The 5722-nt window shown below is 40.2% G+C and overlaps 1 protein-coding gene across 1 annotated transcript in view; it reads right to left on the bottom strand.

The window, feature by feature from the left end:
• Positions 1-4009: 4009 nt before the first annotated feature.
• LOC109959816 (ELKS/Rab6-interacting/CAST family member 1-like) overlaps positions 4010-5722 on the bottom strand; it is a 132836-nt gene continuing 131123 nt past the window's right edge. Inside the window, exon 26 of the mRNA XM_020599494.1 lies at positions 4010-4098. The gene's annotated coding sequence lies outside the window, so the exon portion shown is untranslated. The remainder of the gene's footprint in view (positions 4099-5722) is intronic.

Genomic DNA, 5722 nt, shown 5'->3' with positions numbered 1-5722 from the left:
AATCTTCTGCATTTGCATGTTTTAATGGCTGTCTATAGGTTACTATCTCACCCTCACCCTTCTGCAACACCTCAATGTTATGATAATAATTTCCCTTCCTACGAAGTTGCTCAAATGTTTGGCGACACTTCTTTGATGTTGATGGAAGAATAGCTTTAACTTGTGAGCCTCTATTTAAAGAAATAACTCAAAGCAAACATTAGCTTAATAGCTTCACAAATACTAATGCTGGAGAATGAGCCAGAGTATTAAACCAGAATTTAGTTTCAAACCAAAACAACTAACTAGTTTCATAAATCTTACCTGGACAATTTGCAGTTTTTTTTCGTCGTCTAATTCAGCTTTCACGGTTCTCTCCTTGTCGTATTTCTCAGCACACTGATTGTGGTGCTACCGCAGTCTCCGCAGTGTTGAGGCATGCATTTAATGCAACATTAGCTGAAGGTGAGGATCAAGCTCCAGGTGTTATAAATATTGCTTGATTCCCACCCACTTTCAAGCTGCCCTGTCTGCGCCCAGAATGAGCCAGAGGACTAAACCAGAATTTAGTTTCAAACCAAAACAACTAACTAGTTTCATAAATCTTACCTGGACAATTTGCAGTTGTTTTTCATCGTCTCATTCAGCTTTCACAGTTCTCTCCTCGTCGTATCTCTCAGCACACCGATTGTGGAGTCTCCGCAGTGTTGAGGCATGCATTTAATGCAACATTAGTTGAAGGTGAGACTCAAGCTCCAGGTGTTATAGATATTGTTTGACTGCCACTCACTTCTAAGATGCCCTGTCTGCACCCTACACAGGCAGTATTGCATGAATTCAGCTTAAGCAGTATTTAATCGGTGCAGGATACTTTATTTTAGTGCATTTTTGCATGCATATGATAAAATAAATGTAGATAATGGCCAATCACAAAATTTCCCAGCCTTAGCCAATCAGAAAATTGGATTGTGTCTCCTCCCTGTAAATCAAATTTTGACTGCACCACCGCATAGGGGGCAAAAGAGCACAAGCTGGCACACATTTTTCTGACTTTACTCTCTGTATGTGGACATCTTCTGAAACTTAGACTGATCATTCTTTAGGATGAAAGGAGCCTATCCTAGTATTTTCCTTGTGTGGACCACCCAAAAGGTCCACACAAGAAAGGTGTTCCGTCAGGGGTTGGTTCGCACAAGTATATAAAGACAAACCCACACACACACCACAAGACAGTGAAGAGAAGCTGGCACACTGGAACATGGTGGTCAGGAGGGAGTCTGTGTGTGAGCGCACATTAAGAGGGTCAGCCAGGGCAATGGTGACACACAAAACACGAAACATGGGCCTGAATGAAAGACTGGCAGTGTGTGTCTGTGATTGTGTATAGGCAGGGTCAAGGTCTAAAGCAGACACATGGCGCCAACTTTAACTGCCTGGATAGGTTTGGACAGAGAGAGGGAAGGAGAGGCAAAACGATTCAAACTGTGATGTTGTTAAGGGAAACATCACACCACAAACAGAGTCAAAATAAACTGTGTTTTTAAAACTCACCAGCGCTCACACTTCTACTGACATGGAGCAAGTGAGAGCAAAGTGTAATGGTGATTGAGGCAAGAAAGAGGAAAGAAAAAACAAAGACTTGAAGAAAGAAGAACATGAACAGAGTGATGGAGGAGAAAGTGATGAGGAGGATAAAAGAATGTAAGGAAAACTGAGGGTGTTTTCCAGCAAGTCCAAACCTCAGAATGAAAATGTTTCCCTGTTGCTCCGCTAATATTAAATATTACATATATAATATTACATATTATAACAAGCATTTTCTTCCATCTGATTTTGACCAAGCAATTCAATGTGATTCAGCAAAATGATTATTTTTAGTTTTGTCTCTAGTTTTATGTTAAAGTATAGTCTCACAAATGTTAAAAACATGTAGGAGTATTTGACGTTCCACAGACAAATACATTTTTAACTTTAATAGAGCCAACTCGGCCGTCCCTGGTAGGCTAGTGGTGAAGGCGCAGCGCTCTTGCTGCTGTGCCACAGGTTTGAATCAGGGTTGCGTCAGGAAGGGTATCCGGCGTAAAACGTGCCAAATGTCAACATGCGATTCACTGTGGAGACCCCAAAACAGGAAAAGCCGAAAGTGACATTCATTCAGAGCCAACTCAACATTGAGTCCATTGTTTTAGTGTGTCTCAAGTCATCTGATACATTTTTGGCTTTTCAAATCATATAACATCGTTTAGGATTAAAAAACATGTCGTTCGTGTGTTCACCGATTTTATTCACCTTCATCCAGTAAAGTATGGTTTATCAGTGTCTTCATGAGTATTTTTTGGTTTTACATGAGGAAAAGACTTCAAGTACTAACTGGTTGGCTGAGTAAGTGTACAGCCGCTTACCTTGCTCACTTACTGGGAAGGATCGACAGATCAGTAATTAGATACAGGGAGTGGTCATATGGAGAATATTGGAAGACACTGTGACTTAGAAGATGCCAGGACAGCATCATCCTGACAACAGGCATTAAAGATGCTTTCTGTAAGGGACTACCTAACTTGAGACCCTGCAAGTTTATTTAAACACTTTAATGAAATAAATGTGCAGCTAAACAATTCAAACCCAGTAACATGATGGGAAAATAGTTGAGAGTAATGTAAATTGGACTCAGATGTGATTGTGCGAACAGTTAGGTTTAAATGTTTTCATTTTTAAATGTTTTTGTAAATATTAGGTAGGAATAAAATACTGCAGGCTACTCAGGCGGTCTAGAAGCACTCCATCTTGTTAGATAAGCTTTCATAACTGCCCACAAAATCAGTTTTAATTCAGAGCATGTTTTTCTTTAGAACATGTGGAACTCCTGGCCACTAGACCGCAGAATATAGTCTGAATTGTTTTGTGAAAACAGACTGATGATGAAAAATAGATACAGTAATTGTCTGTCCGTGAAAAGTCACCCAGATCATTACTCCGTGCCTTTAATGTACACTGTGATTACTGGACAGCTTAATTCTCTGTAGTCAAAGTTTATTTAATGTGACACTGTACCATGCAGGTCCACATCTGAAGCCAACATTCAGACATACAATAGGGCTTTCATGAGGACTATAGGAAACTAGTGCTGCTGTACCCTAACCACACACTCTGTCACACAGCTCTGTGAGCGTGCGTCTAGAGTTACCATTTTTCAATGTATACCACATGTACAACCATGTATTGCCTGATATGTTTTCAATATGGAGAAAAGGACAGAAAGAGACAGGGAAAGTCAAAGGCAGCCTTACGGTTTATAATCAGTATGTAAAACTGGTTACCATGACAATGCAGCTAAATCAAGGCTCAGAGTTTAGCCAGTGTTTCTTCAATTTTCCCTAAGCCTCACCTTTGATTTCTCTATTCCTATTCCCTTTTCTTTTCTCTTCTTCCTCTCTCAGATGACAACTCTTTCAAGAGTAAAATAAATACATAAATACTTCTCTCCCCTCTTTGCTCTGTATATGAACCGACCCTCCTCCAGCTGCCAAAAGCTTGAAGCAAAGTTTACTCCCTGTAAATGAAAATGTCTGAAACAGTATTTGTTCCCCTGCCAGGCACTTATCATGCAGGTGACCCGCTTGAGTAAATCTTTTCAGCTGTGTCAAAGATAGCACCAAAAATCTGCCAGGCTGACCCGGGTATGCCCTACTCCTACACACATACCCACACAATGAGAACAATCACACACACTCATACACCTCATCACATGTAGTATGTACAAGCAGCATACAGAAACAAACGATCTTCATGGCATGTTTTAGAGACTGAAAAATGAGGAGTGACAAAACATTTCACAAATAGTACATTTGCTCTTTTATAACTGAGGAGTGGCAAACATCCTTCCCTCGGCTTTCAGATATCACACACTCAAGTACACACACATAACAGTCCTACTTGTTCCCGCGTCATGCTGTCCAGCTGCGTACGCCAGGAGGTGGAGTCAGAGCGGTGATAGGCTGGGGGCGGAGCGAAGTCCTGCAATATGACTGGGTCTCGCTCCTGACACAGTGAGGTCAGGTGACTGATGTACAGCTTCAGTTTACTGCAATTCTGATGGAGATCCAGGAGAGGAGAGAGAATCTGAAGGCAAGAGGAAGGACGGGTCATTTTTAGGAATGAGGTATTTTATTGTAAACACAGTGTAGCAACATGAAGCGTCAGAACTGCCCATGACAACTCTTTAAAGAATTTTGCAAAAATAGAAGTTATGAAAACAGGTGGCCATACTGACACATACACAAACAAATTTTTAACCAGAGAGAAAATGAGGCAGACTGAGGGAGAATGAATGCTCTTATTTAAAGTTGTTTTATTTAAAAATAGTCATTAATTTTGACAATGTACAGAAGGATCAGGGCACTGTAACTTTTGAGTATATACTTTCTTCAAATAAAAATGGCTGACAATAACAGAACACTTAAGTGCATATGCACTGCTAAGTAATTAACAAATTAACTTTTATTCACATGTGACTGGCTGTATCTGATGCTCACTCCCCCATTCCTCTCTCAACAGCTACTCCTTTGTTTCCTCTGATAAGCAGTAAACTGAGATTTCACACTAATCATCAACATTTTCTATCATCACTGAGGTGTAGGGTCGCATTAACAGTAATTTACACATCCGTAAAATGTGAGACATTACACTGTAGGCTTGTTCGCAGAAAGCGTAGTACGGTATGTGACACAGACACCACCGTTTTAGTTCCATAGTCAGAACCGGTGATGGCTTGATACCTGACTGATGACTGATGCATTTTAAAATAAACCTGTAAGCCACACATATAACACATATATATTTATCAGTGTTAAATACATTTCTCTGCATCTCCAGACATAACTATTCACAGGTGAGGTCACTGCAATCAGATGTTTTAGTAAAAGCAATAATTATATGTAACACTTCAGGTCAGGATCAAAGTCCTTTGCCTGTTTTAATGGATTTTTAAAAAATGAATGAAATGAGAGGCACAATTTCCAGGTATGTGACATGACATGTCGTGTTACTTGATCGGTGACAGGACTTAAAACATGACTACACACACATGCATAAACAATATACCGATGGAGACAACACAGAGGACAATCTCTTCCTCTGTTTGAGCTCAGAAAAACTCAACCTTTTATACAACACAGACCATAACCACAGTTATCTAACTGAACTGCATTAGTGTTACCCAGTTGATGCAGACTGCAGTGTGCAGGTAACAGCTTGGATGAATAAGAGACAGGCATGAATCTGAGCTACACAGAAATAAACACACTTTTGGGGGTACCAGACAAGACCCCCCAGGAGACACACAGAAACACCCACAGATAAGATATACAGACACACAGTATTCTCTGTTGGGAATAGCAGGATTAAGTGCAGAGGAAGCATGCTAAGAGGTCAGTTAGTGTGTGTGTTGGTAAAGTGTATTTAAATGCAGCAGTGTCTATCCACACCCAGCACAGGGTATGCTCATCATCACTCAGCGCACAGACAGACATGCATGCAAGTTTCAACGGCAGGATCCTTTCACTCAGCACAGTAACATCATTCCCTCTCGCTATCTGTTCTCCAGCTCAGCCCCTTAACCAGCTTCACTGTCATTAATTAGATACAAAAGTGACAATTATTCCATATAACATATTAACTTATTGAGTATATACATAGTGAATATGTTATGTTGTCACGGGTTTTAACAAGATTTTAATTATTAGTC

This window comes from Monopterus albus, unplaced genomic scaffold, assembly GCF_001952655.1.
Source record: "Monopterus albus unplaced genomic scaffold, M_albus_1.0 scaffold41.1, whole genome shotgun sequence".
Classification (NCBI taxonomy): Eukaryota; Metazoa; Chordata; class Actinopteri; order Synbranchiformes; family Synbranchidae; genus Monopterus; species Monopterus albus.
Note: the sequence above shows the minus strand (reverse complement) of the source record. Positions and strands in the feature narration are given on the sequence as shown.